The 12820-nt window shown below is 48.8% G+C and overlaps 1 protein-coding gene and 1 pseudogene across 4 annotated transcripts in view; one reads left to right on the top strand and one right to left on the bottom strand.

The window, feature by feature from the left end:
• Positions 1–5816: 5816 nt before the first annotated feature.
• LOC146336206 (A-kinase anchor protein 4-like) lies at positions 5817–6380 on the bottom strand (annotated as a pseudogene).
• A 3821-nt stretch (positions 6381–10201) lies between these two features.
• CIT (citron rho-interacting serine/threonine kinase) overlaps positions 10202–12820 on the top strand; it is a 140667-nt gene continuing 138048 nt past the window's right edge. For 3 of the 4 annotated variants that reach the window (XM_084820537.1, XM_084820535.1, XM_084820538.1), the window contains exon 1: positions 10202–10369. The gene's annotated coding sequence lies outside the window, so the exon portion shown is untranslated. The remainder of the gene's footprint in view (positions 10370–12820) is intronic. The other variant, XM_084820534.1, reaches the window with a different exon arrangement.

Consider the following 12820-nt stretch of genomic DNA (forward strand, 5'->3'; position numbering starts at 1 on the left):
TTACTCAATTAAGTAACAGTAACGTATTTTTTCTTCTTCTTTGCTTTTTACATAGCTTAAATAAATCAAGTAATCTTTGGGGCTTTGTTCTCTGAAAAAATAAAATTTGTCAAATTGAATCTTCAGAACAAATTTTAGGGCTGCAATCTTTAGTTGGTGGGTTAGTCAAGAGCTGGAGTAGTTTGGATACTCTGGTGCTGACACCAGGATGTGGGACCCATGAGCAGTTGTTGCGTTGCGTGTCCCAATGCCCTAGGAGGGTTCATCAGTGATGCTTGCGGGGGGGGGGGGGCTTTTAAAAATGTCTACTCTTGTGCCCCAAGTGGCTGGGTCTAGCTGCCATTTTAATGGTCACAATGCCGCCAATGTAGCATCACCATAGTGAATTCTGGGAAATTAAAGTGGCAGCTGCCTGCTTAGAATGGCTTTCTGCAACCTGGTGCCTTCCAGATATTTTGAACTTCAATTGCTATCGGCCCCCGCCAGCATGCCCAACGGTTAGGAATGCTGGGAATTGATTTCCAAAACATCTGGAAGGAACCAAGTTGAGGCTGGCTGGCTTAGAGTGCTACCTATGCCTGCCAACACTGCCATGTAAGCCCATGAAGGTCCACCCACAGAGAAGACAGCCCAGCATAGGGCACTTCGCCCAGGGCCTCCTCAATCCTGGAGCTGGGCTGGCATCCTCATTCATCCATTGGGCCAGGGATTCTTTCTTGGCCTTACCTGCCTCACAGCAATGTACCACTGGAGAACAGCTTGTATGCTGTGAGAAATAAAAATAATTAAGGGCACAATCCTATGCATGGGAGGCTCGGAAGGCGGCAACAAGGGAGAAGGCCTTCTTGGTGGTGGCCCCCCAATTCTAGAATGATCTCCCTGATGAGGCCCTCCTGGCCTCAACATGATTATCTTTTTGGTGCCAGGTTAAGACCTTTCTCTTTTCTCAGGCATTTGTCAGCATATGATGAGTTTTAATCAGGACCTGGATTTGTCTTATGGTTGATTGCTTAAGGGCACAATACTATCTTAACAGTCAGCATTTTCTAAAGGTGGAGGCTTCTAAGTATTCAATGCAGGGTGGCTGAAACATGGAGGAGAGGTTCCGGCCACCCTACATTTTCCCTAGATGGTCAATTTTGCCCATGTAGGTGCAGCTTCGGGGAGCGGGGGGGAGGAGGCCAGGACATGCACAGGAAGCTGCATAAAGCAGCTTCCACGGTCTTCTCCCCTTCCTGCTTCTAGGACCATCCCCTTTTTGCCATCTCTGCATTTCGTTTCAGAGCGCAGAGATGTAGCTGGCATGGAGAGAACTGGGCTGGCTACAAGTGGGCAAGGGGGGGAGCGCAGTTTCTGGGCTCTGAGGTTGGAGCCCTGGTTCCAACCTCGGATCCCAGAAACTGAAATATCCTACATCCCCCAGACGCTGTCTAGGGGATGTAGGATTGCTCCCTAAAGTTGTTTATCTATCTATGTATATGTTGTCTCTGTGTGTACTGTCTATTTGTAAGTTTTTGTGTAAATATTTTTTAAACTTTGTATATGGTATCTTTAATGGTTTTTAATCTTAGTAAACCGCCCAGAGTGCTTTGGCTATGGGGCATTATAGAAATTTTATAAATAACAATAAGAATAATGTTCAGACATGCATAAGATTGCACCCTAAGTAACTGAAAACTCTGATACCTATCTGTAGAAAAGGTTGCCCATTGTCTCTCTGTATGAGTCACTGCTCTGGCTTTGCCTCCTGACAATCAGATTCCACTAGGCTGGTTCAACAACTCCTGATGGGGAGACATAGGAAGCCACTCACCTTTAGAAGATGCTGCCCATTGCATCTCTATATAATTCGCTGCTCTGGGCTATTAATCTGGGTTTGAAATTGCACCCCAGTGGGGCAAGCTGTACTTGTAACAAGGACCACAAACACAAGATTGTCACTCGAATGATTGTTAGTATATACAATGCTTGATACAGGAATAGTAGAGAAATAATATTGTAAGCCCCAATGACTATACTAAAACATACGGGGAAAATCCATGCAAGCCAGACAATGTGCTGATCCAACTATTTGAGATGTTGCAGAAGATGAATTTTAGAATTGTATTTTAGAGGGCAATTCACGACCTGAGCTTGTGTAGTTTGATGCTCCTAAGCCTATTCGAATCAATGGGGTTAGGGACACCAAAACCAGGGTAGGACTGGGCTGTAAACTTCTCCTCTTGTGGAGGAATTTAAAACATGACACCCTGATTCTCTCTCAAGGTCTGGTTTATTCCCAAAACAACACAGTTGTGTGGTGGTCTCAAGCCTGGGCAAGTGTCAGGAGCGCTCTAGCGGCCTCTTTCAGTACGCTCCAATAGCCAACTCAAGACAGAGACGAAAGGATTCTTTTCAAGGCTTTAATCCTTTTACAACTTAATGACTCTTTCAGATGCTAATCACCAGCAATTAAGCAATGAACAGCAGAGTAGCCTATGCTCCGGGTAGGCAGTTGGTCCCCGTTGGAAGGAGAATCACTTGAAGACCCTGAACTTATGGGCTAGGGAGAGATCCTCCCTCTTTCCCTTGGGTCCACGGGACATGGCAGTTGCTTGCGCACCAAACGGGCGCTACGCCTCCTTTCCGCACCCTCCATCACTCGTCGCTCCCTGCGTCTGCGTCGAGCGTCTAGCAAGCCCCCCTCCCACACTCTCTCACTGCCTGGGTCACTATCTATCTCAGGAATGCCGGCAGGAGGAATCTCTGCCAGCTGCTGTGCCTGTGAGGGATGAGCTGGCTCCTCTCTGATCGCTGATCCTCCTCAGAATCAGAACTGCTCTGGGGTTCTATCGGCTCAGTTTCCACCCTGACAGCAAGAGAACATCTCCATTGCCACATTCCATGAGGTTATATACTTTTCTTTACATAGCATAAGTGCATCTGTGCAAGCTCAGAGATTAAGACTGCACAACAACAGCAAAAACAAGGCAAGCATTTTGGTAAACATTTGGACACTTCCTGTTAATCCTTATCTTAGACTTTATCTTAGACAAAACAACTGCAATTTTCTCCTGCTGACTCGGCGATAATGCTGTTGACCTTAGCACTTCTTGGTCTGGACCGTTGTTATTCCTAAATACTGCCAGGGATTGTCATCTTGACTTAGACCTTAGTTGCTGTTACCTATCACATAAGGCCTTCTTAGTATTTTCCCCTCTCGGGTATTTTTCCATACTCCAACAGCCTCTCTCTCTCTCTCTCTCTCTCTTTCTTTTTCTCTCCCTCTCTCTCTGTATTAAGCAAAAGCTAACAAGAAAGAAAAATAGACTCCAATCCATTCTGTGAAAACCCATAGCTTTCAATGACTTAGACGTTTTTGCAAAAAATAAAAGGATGAGCAATCTTGGCTGAAATCCTAAAACATCCTACTCAGCATGGATATAATTAAAGGGTCTCCCCTTGCAATGCAATACCATCCTCTGCTTTTGCTCTGCATTCTGGCTGGGAACCAAAAGTCTTCTTCAGCTGTGCCCAAGGGGTCAGAGTATGATAAGTGGATTTTTAAGAAGACCTTTTCTTTGTTGAATAGTAAATCCTCATGCCATATTGAGCTCAGATCCAGTACAAGCTCATCCTTATCATCAAAGCCTTCCATACCCTCAGTGATGCAATTCAATCATTTTAGAACCTGGATGTCATGGAGGACATCCCCCCTTATGGGAGCCGCCCCTCTGGACTTAATGGTCTTATGAGCCTCCCGGCTGCTTTAGATGATAACGTGTATGACTTCACTTTCTTCAAAATGTGGTACACAGGCTCTGCAGTGTTTAGGGGCTTTCCTGCTCATTCTTCTTAATAAGGCCCTGGCATCTGCCCTGATGTCCTACCCTAAGTGCATCATTGTGTGGTCTTGACTCCTCTGTTATCTCTCTGCTCTGATATTCGGATACAGAATATCCTGTGTTTTGCTCCTCCAGATTCCAACCATCAGTTGTCTGAAAGTTTCCTGATCCCTGAAATGACTCCACCCTTTCGCCCTTGCTGCCTCTTATGCCTACCTCCCAGAAGACTTATGTGAGGCCAGCATCTTGCTTCTATCAAATCACCTGATACCATCCTGTATCTAATTCTATTGTACATGTGACTGAATCGAATTCATATTCTTCCACTATTTATCCCTGCCTCCATTTCCATCATTCTTTTAGGTGTGTCCACACATGTGTAGAATTTCCAGTAGTTCTATAAGAATTTGTGTAGAATTTCCAGTTGTTTTATAACATTGGGTTAACACAGGTCACACTGAAATATTGGACCACTTATAGACATTACCTATATAACTGGAGCCCTATCGCCAACACCACGGGGACTACAGACTTTTAGAGCGTAATCCTAAGCACGTTTAGACAGGGAAACTGTCGTACAACTCCTACCACTCCTGGCAGGGGAATGCTGGGAATTGTAGGACGTTTTTCTATCTAAACATGTATCAGATTGCACCCTCAAACACTTACAGGGCAATCCCATGTAAATATCTCCTCAGAAGAAAGTACCATGGAGATAAATTGGGCTCGCTCTCAGATAAGTGGGTATAGGATTGTACTCTTGGAGCCTTTTTGGCTAAAGTGTGGGGTAAAGATGCTTTAGAATCATAAAATCATAGATTTGGAAGGGACCATTTAGGCCACCAAGTTCAACCCCCTGCATGGTGCAGGAATCCATTTTAAAGCATCCCTGACAGATAGCTGTCCAATGTCTGCTTTAATAGCTCCAGCAATGGAGAGCCCAGCACTTCCCTAGGCAATTGGTTCTATTTGTATGACTGCTCTGACCGTTAGGAAGTTTTTCCTGATGTCCAGCCAAAATCTGCCTTCCTGTAACTTAAGCCATTATTTCGTGTCCTACAGTCTTGGATGATAGAGAACAGATTGTGTCCCTCTTCTGTGTGACAAGCCTTTCAGTTCTTGAAAAGTGCTGTCATATCACCCCTCAGTCTTCTCTTCTTAAGGCAAAACATACCCAGTTGCTTCAATCATTTCTCGTAGGACTTAGTCTCTAGTCCCCTGATCATCTTTGTTGCCCTTCTCTGAACACGTTCCAATTTATCTGAATCCTTCTTGAAGTGTGATGTCCAGAACTGGACACAGTATTCAAGGTGAGCAGAGTGGAACTATCACTTGAAACTATAGTTCTATTGACGCAACCTAAAATTCTACTTGCTTTTTTGCAGCCACATCACACTGCCGACTCATATTCAGCTTGTGATCAGCTACAGCTCCAAGGTCCTTTTCAGATGTGCTATTGCCAAGTCAAGTATCCCCCATCTTTTATATGTACATTTGATTTTTTCCCCCTAAATGAAGAACTTTGCACTCATCTCTGTTACATTTTATTTTGTTATTTTCTTTCAATAACATTTTGAATTTTGTTTCTGTCTCCTAAGGTATTAGCTATCGCACCCAATTTTGTGTCATCTGCAAATGTGATCAGCATTCCTCCTACCTCTTCCTCCAGATCATTAATAAAAATGTTGGATCAGCTGATTTCCAACCTGATGTCCTCAAGATATTTTGGTCTACACATTCCTGGATTCCTGTCAATGCCCATCTTGGCTGGAGCTGATGGAAGTTGACATCCACAGCATCTGGAGACCATCAGGTTGGGGAAGACGATTTTAAATGAATAAATGAAGTGGACAGAGGAATCTGGATTTTCTTGGCAACTACCTTGCAAATACCTCAGCTGTACTGAGCTTACTAACTAGTGCCTGGTTGTTTGCAAACTCTGCTGATGTGAATAATAAAAGAGCCACTCTCTCCTACTCGCTTAAATTTTTTTTATTGATGATCTTCCTTGATTTGTTTGCATGCCTTTTGAAAGACCAAAGAACACAGCTTATTGACAGAATGGGAATAATCATCTAGGTCTTCTCTTTAGGCACCAGGACAGTTGAAAGTTGCAGCGCTGTTTTGCGATGAGGTGTCTGCTGTTGGATCAAAAGGGACTGATTTTTGAGGGTTATTCGAAGGGGTGAGTGCGTGATGGAACCCAACAGCGTATTTCTGAAGGTCATTACTGAGCCAATTCACCACGTTGCCTTTTTCACAGCGTCCTTGTTTGAAAAAGCAGACAGCCCCTTCGGTGTTGGCTGGATTCTTTTCGTCGTCCTTTATCACAACGACCTCCTTCTCCTCCAGATCAAATCCATCAAGAGGCTCAATATCATTGGACTCGCACATGGATGACTTGAAATTCTGATTTCTGTCTCTAACATTAAGGCTGGAGATGTCCACAAAGCAGACCAGTTTCCGCTCCTTGTCGCTTTTCAGTTTGTCGCTGCTGAAGAGGTTGACTTTACACAGACTTGCCTGACAGCGCAACCAGTCGACGTCTGGATTCATCATTGTCGTTGGAATTGTAGAATCAGATTCGGAACGTTCTGTTCGTTGAACAGTTGTCATGACCCTGTGAGACTCAAGATATATGGCCTCCTCCTTCAACTTTCCATGCTCTTCTGCTGACAGAGGGTACCTTTACCAATGTGGACCCTTGGTTTCTCCGGTAGCAGTGACATCACAAAGCATCGGCATCACCCACACACAGTGATATGTCAGCAGTGCTTTAAAAAGAGCAGGTCTGGGCTTAGACCTGTAATAAAGACTAAGGGCACAATCCGATGCATGTTTAAGCAGAAAAAAAGCCCTGCAGGTCTGGGCTTAGACCTGTAATAAAGACTAAGGGCACAATCCGATGCATGTTTAAGCAGAAAGAAAGCCCTGCAGGTCTGGGCTTAGACCTGTAATAAAGACTAAGGGCACAATCCGATGCATGTTTAAGCAGAAAAAAAGCCCTACAGGTCTGGGCTTAGACCTGTAATAAAGACTAAGGGCACAATCCGATGCATGTTTAAGCAGAAAAAAAGCCCTACAGGTCTGGGCTTAGACCTGTAATAAAGACTAAGGGCACAATCCGATGCATGTTTAAGCAGAAAAAAAGCCCTACAGTTCCCAGCATGCCCCAGCCCTAAAGCTCCTTTCTTCAACTCATGCTGAATTTGACTTTTAGTTTCTTATCTTAAAAAAATAAATTTATGGTATGGAAAATGTGGACAGGGAGACATTTTCTCCCTCTCTCATAACACTAGAACCTGGGGTCATCCCATGAAGCTGATTGGTGGGAGACTCAGGACGATAAAAGGAAGGAGTTTTTCTCACAATGCATAGTTGAACTATGGAATTCGCTCTCACAAGACGTAGTGATGGCCACCAATCTGGATGGCTTTAAAAGGGGATTAGAGAAATTCCTGGTGGAGAAGGCTATTGATGGCTACTAGTCTTGATGGCTCTAAGTTATCTCTAGCATCAGAAGCAGTATACTTATATACACCAGTTGCTGGGGAACATGGGCAGGAGGGTGCTGTTGCGGGTTTCCCATGGGCAGCTGTTTGGCCACTATGTGAACAGAACGCTGGACAAGATGGACCCTTGGTCTGATCCAGAATGGCTCTTATGTTCTTAAATTGTGAACCATCACTCTCTGGCACCATGATGGCCCCATCTCCCCCATCCCCCATAGTGTAGTGTAGTGGTGAGAGTGACGGACTGGGAGCTGGGAGATCCGGGTTCTAGTCCCCACTCGGCCATGGAAGCTCACTGGGAGACTTTGGGCCAGTCACAGACTCTCAGCCCAACCCACCTCACAGGGTGGTTGTTGTGAGGATACAACGGTGAGGAGGAGGATAATGTAAGCCGCCTTGAGTTCCTTGCGAGAGGGAGAAAGGCGGGGTATAAATGCAATAAATAAATAAATAAATCTCCACAGGCTTAAACGTATGTGCCCACTGCTCGTGCACACACTGGGGGCAGGTCTGGCAGAGTGAAGAGCGCAGTCAAATCCAGGTGAGTAGGCCAGTAAGCTGGACAGTGCAGCTGCTGATCCGGCCACCTACCTGCCTGCAATGAGGGCGTGGTCTGGAGAGCATCCCTGTCATCTTCCTGTCACCAGCATCACCCCCCACATACGCACCAACAGGTCAGTCTCATTAAGATGGCAGCAATGCTAGGCCCTGGGCAGTTTCCCTGAGCACCCCAAAACCTGGCTCAGGCCCTGCTTATGTATTTGCTCCAGCTGTCCCTGTTTACCAGGCACAATCCTGATTTCCCAGTAAATCCCCATCTCTATTTTTTGCCTTTTGAGGATTTATTTATTATCACACTTATTACTACTATCATTACATTTAGATCCCACCCTTTTTCCTCTTGCAAGGAATCCGAGGCGGTTTTCATAGTCCATCTCCTCCCCATTTTATCCTCACAACGACCCCGTGTGGTAGGTTAGGCTGAGAGGCACCGACTGGCCCAAAGTCACCCAGTGAGCTTCATGGCCAGTGAGCTTCATGGTGGGGACTAGACCCCAGGGTTGTTGTGAGGATAAAATGGAGAGGAGGAGGGAGAGGGCCGTGTGAGCTGCCTTAGGTTTCTTGCAGCAGGAAAAAACGCAGCATAGAAATTTAATGATAAATGATATACATATATATGGAGAATATAGGAAGCAGAGCGAAGTGTGTCCCTCCAAAGGACATATCCCCAACCTCAACCTGCCCCAATCTGGCACCCTCCAGCTGTGTTGGACTACAACTCCCATCATCCCAGCTGCCTACGATGGCTGGGAAAGATGGGAGCTGCAGTCCAGCCCTCCTGGAGGGCACCAGGTTGGAGGCTGCCCAAGCTACATCAGCCTCCTCCAACCTGGCGCCCTCGAGATGTTGGACTACAGCTCCCATCACCCGTTGGCTACGATGGCTGGGAAAGATGGGAGCGGCAGTCCAGCCCACCTGGAGGGCACCAGGTGGGAGGCTGCCCAAGCTACATCAGCCTCCTCCAACCTGGCGCCCTCGAGATGTTGGACTACAGCTCCCATCACCCGTTGGCTACGATGGCGGGGAAAGATGGGAGCGGCAGTCCAGCCCACCTGGAGGGCACCAGGTTGGAGGCTGCCCAAGCTACATCAGCCTCCTGCAACCTGGCGCCCTCGAGATGTTGGACTACAGCTCCCATCACCCGTTGGCTACGATGGCGGGGAAAGATGGGAGCGGCAGTCCAGCCCACCTGGAGGGCACCAGGTGGGAGGCTGCCCAAGCTACATCAGCCTCCTCCAACCTGGCGCCCTCGAGATGTTGGACTACAGCTCCCATCACCCGTTGGCTGTGATGGCTGGGAAAGATGGGAGCTGCAGTCCAGCCCACCTGGAGGGCACCAGGTTGGAGGCTGCCCAAGCTACATCAGCCTCCTGCAACCTGGCGCCCTCGAGATGTTGGACTACAGCTCCCATCACCCGTTGGCTACGATGGCGGGGAAAGATGGGAGCGGCAGTCCAGCCCACCTGGAGGGCACCAGGTGGGAGGCTGCCCAAGCTACATCAGCCTCCTCCAACCTGGCGCCCTCGAGATGTTGGACTACAGCTCCCATCACCCGTTGGCTGTGATGGCTGGGAAAGATGGGAGCTGCAGTCCAGCCCACCTGGAGGGCACCAGGTTGGAGGCTGCCCAAGCTACATCAGCCTCCTCCAACCTGGCGCCCTCGAGATGTTGGACTACAGCTCCCATCACCCGTTGGCTGTGATGGCTGGGAAAGATGGGAGCTGCAGTCCAGCCCACCTGGAGGGCACCAGGTTGGAGGCTGCCCAAGCTACATCAGCCTCCTCCAACCTGGCGCCCTCGAGATGTTGGACTACAGCTCCCATCACCCGTTGGCTGTGATGGCTGGGAAAGATGGGAGCTGCAGTCCAGCCCACCTGGAGGGCACCAGGTGGGAGGCTGCCCAAGCTACATCAGCCTCCTCCAACCTGGCGCCCTCGAGATGTTGGACTACAGCTCCCATCACCCGTTGGCGATGATGGCTGGGAAAGATGGGAGCTGCTGTCCAGCCCACCTGGAGGGCACCAGGCTGGGGAAAGCTGAGGTACTTCGCCATTTGCACGCGTTAGGCCTTTACTAGGCCGCACCCCGAGAGAAAATCCGTTAGGGCCGTTGGGCTGGCTCGGCCACGCCCCCTGCCACTTCCCATTGGCGCGGGAAGGCGGAGTCGGCCCGACGCGCCCGCCCCTCGCAAGCCGCGGAGATTGGCAGCTTGCCCGTCTGTGCCGTCATGCGGCGCGGGGATTGGCGGAGGCGTCGGGTGACGCGGCTTGGGCGGGGGCAAGTCGGCGCGGCGCCGCCTGGCGGGGCCCATTCGAATGTGGATGGCGGGAAAGGCGGAGCAGGCGCTGACCTGCGGTGGAGCCGGCGGGTATGGCGCGCGGGTCAGGGGCGCGTATGGGTCTCCCCCTTCCGGCGCATTAGCGGGCAGCACGGAGGGGAGCGAGTTCGTGCTCAAGCTTGCCTGCAAGACAGGTGCGTCGACTCTCCCCCAACCTGGGTCGTCCCTGGTAAACAGGGACAGCTGGAGCGAATGCAGGAGCAGGGCCTCATCCAGCTTTTGGGGCGCTCAGGGTGAACTGCCTTTGGGGAGCCCCAGCATTGCTGCCATCTTAATGAGGCAGACCCCCCCCCCGGTGCAGCTGTTGGGGGGGGGATGATGATGCTAGGGACATGAAAACCGTGCCGCGAAAGAGGCAGCCTGCAAAGGTCTGCAAAGCTGGGCTGGCCTTGGTAGCCAAGCCAAAATTTGTGGTGGCCAGGGTGGCGGCGTCTACTTCCAGTGCAATTCTACGCATGTCCTATGCGTGTCTGTTTGGGAGCATTCCCGCTGTGTTCCGTGAGGCTTACTTTCAGGTAAGTGAACATAGGATGGATAGTTAAGGACATACGAAGCTGGATCAGAGCCAGGGTCCATGTAGTGCAACATCCTGTTCACACAGCGGCCAACCAGCTGCCCAGAGAAACCCACAAGCAAAACATGATTGCGACAGCACCCTCCCACCTACGTTCCCCAGCAATAGGCTCACTGCCTCTGGTACTGGAGGTGGCACATAGCCATCAAGACCAGTATCCACTGATAGCCTTCTCCTCCAGGAATTTGTCGAACCCCCTTTTAAAGCCATCCAGATTCGTGGCCAATCACTACACCTTGTGGTAGCCAGTTCCATAGTTTACTTATGCGCTGTGTGAAGAAGTATTTCCTTTTATCTGTCCTGACTCTCCCACCAATCAGCTTCATAGGGTGATTACCTGAGGGCAAATCCCATTGAACTGAGTGGGGCTTGCTTTGAGTAGATATACATTGAAATGGGCTGTTGGTTCTTCAGTTTACACTGCACCTCTGATCCGCATGTTCAGTCCTAATGTGGGCTGGAGAAGTGTCTGCCGTTTGAGAGGGTCTCTGAAAGCCCAGTGCAATTGTGAAGATGAACTGGGTTTCCCAGCTGCAAACTTAAAGCTGGGGAGGGTGAAGGCGTGTGGTAGCTGAGTTGCTCTGGATGCCTCTGCTTGGACAACCTCAGCTTTCCCCTCCAGATGCTCCTCTAAAGCCTGTTACAACAAGAAGGGGGTAGAAACATCCCACAGCTCCAGTGGAGAGGGGTTGTAGCTCAGTGGTAGAGCACCTGCTTTACATGCAGAAGGATCCAAGTTCAATCCCCAGCACCTCCAGGTAGGACTAGGAAAGAATCCAGCCTGAAACCCCAGAGAGCTGCTGTCGGCAATACTGGACTAGATGGGCCAAGGATCTGACTCAGTATAAGGCATTTTCTTATGTTATAAGCTGGAGAGGAAGGTGGGGATTCTCTTGCCACCCTTGCCAGAGAGCAATGGAACAGCAGTGGTGAGCATAATTGGAGAAGGCTGTCTGAGCATGTGCAGAGTGTCTCCCCTGCAATTGCACATTAATATGTCCTGGCATCTTAGCTTTTTGTACAGTCATGGTTCTGAGATGCCACCAGGCTTTCTGGGCCGTACTGATGCTCCAGGAATTCTGCATTTGTCAGCTGTAGTGTGGGCTGCATTGCTGGAACCTTGACTGGGATTCCCCTAATCTGTTTACCTCGGGCAAGTGTATTTAAAAACATTCTAGTGACATCCCTCACCAAGTGGGAAGCATGAATGGGAGTGGGGGGGGGGGGAATCTCCTTGATCATGTGGTGACTTGGGAAATGCTTGGGAGGTGGTGAGACATCTTGCTGCTTTCCAGGGCTCAGTGTACAGTCTGGGAGGTTCCAGGGGGATAAGGCCAGCCAAAACTTATAAACCTGTAGTGCATTTATTATTTCCTCGCTCTGGATTATTTCACTGAGTGTGTATTGGCAGAGAGGAGGAAGATCAGTTAACTGATGGGGTTTCCCCTTTCCAGGGGTGTGTGGGATACTGGGTAGGTTGAACACGGTGGCTTAATTTTTCAATACACATTTCATTCCTCCCTCACCATGTATGAAGTGAGCTCTGGCATGCATTTTGGGACTCATTGGTTTAACTGAGGGAGGGGAGGTAGCTCAGAGTTAAAACACGGGTTTTGCATGCATAAGGTGCCAGGTTCGATCCCAAGCATGTCCAGGTAGGACTGGGAAAACTGCTTCCTGAAACCCTGGAGAGTAGGGATGCTGGAGAGATTTGAGATGGACTAAAATGAGCTCCGATTTCTAGGTATCTGACCTGCTGGAATCTGTTGCACAGAGACCCCCTTGGGCTGAGTGGACTTTTGTATGTTTTTAACTTTCCTGAAATTTACGCATATTTATTTGTGGGAACATACGCAAGTTTCTGCTGAGGAAAAGTTGAATGGAATGGGGGACAATATGCTAAATGTTACATGCTAAGGTAAATTATGTAAATTGTTAGGAAACCTCTTAGTAATTATTTGCATATGTTTCCACATGATGAAAAAAATCCACATCCGTCTGTGAGCAGACG

Source organism: Heloderma suspectum, chromosome 13 (genome assembly GCF_057233095.1).
Source record: "Heloderma suspectum isolate Gila_16-S chromosome 13, 16-S_ref, whole genome shotgun sequence".
Lineage (NCBI taxonomy): Eukaryota > Metazoa > Chordata > Lepidosauria > Squamata > Helodermatidae > Heloderma > Heloderma suspectum.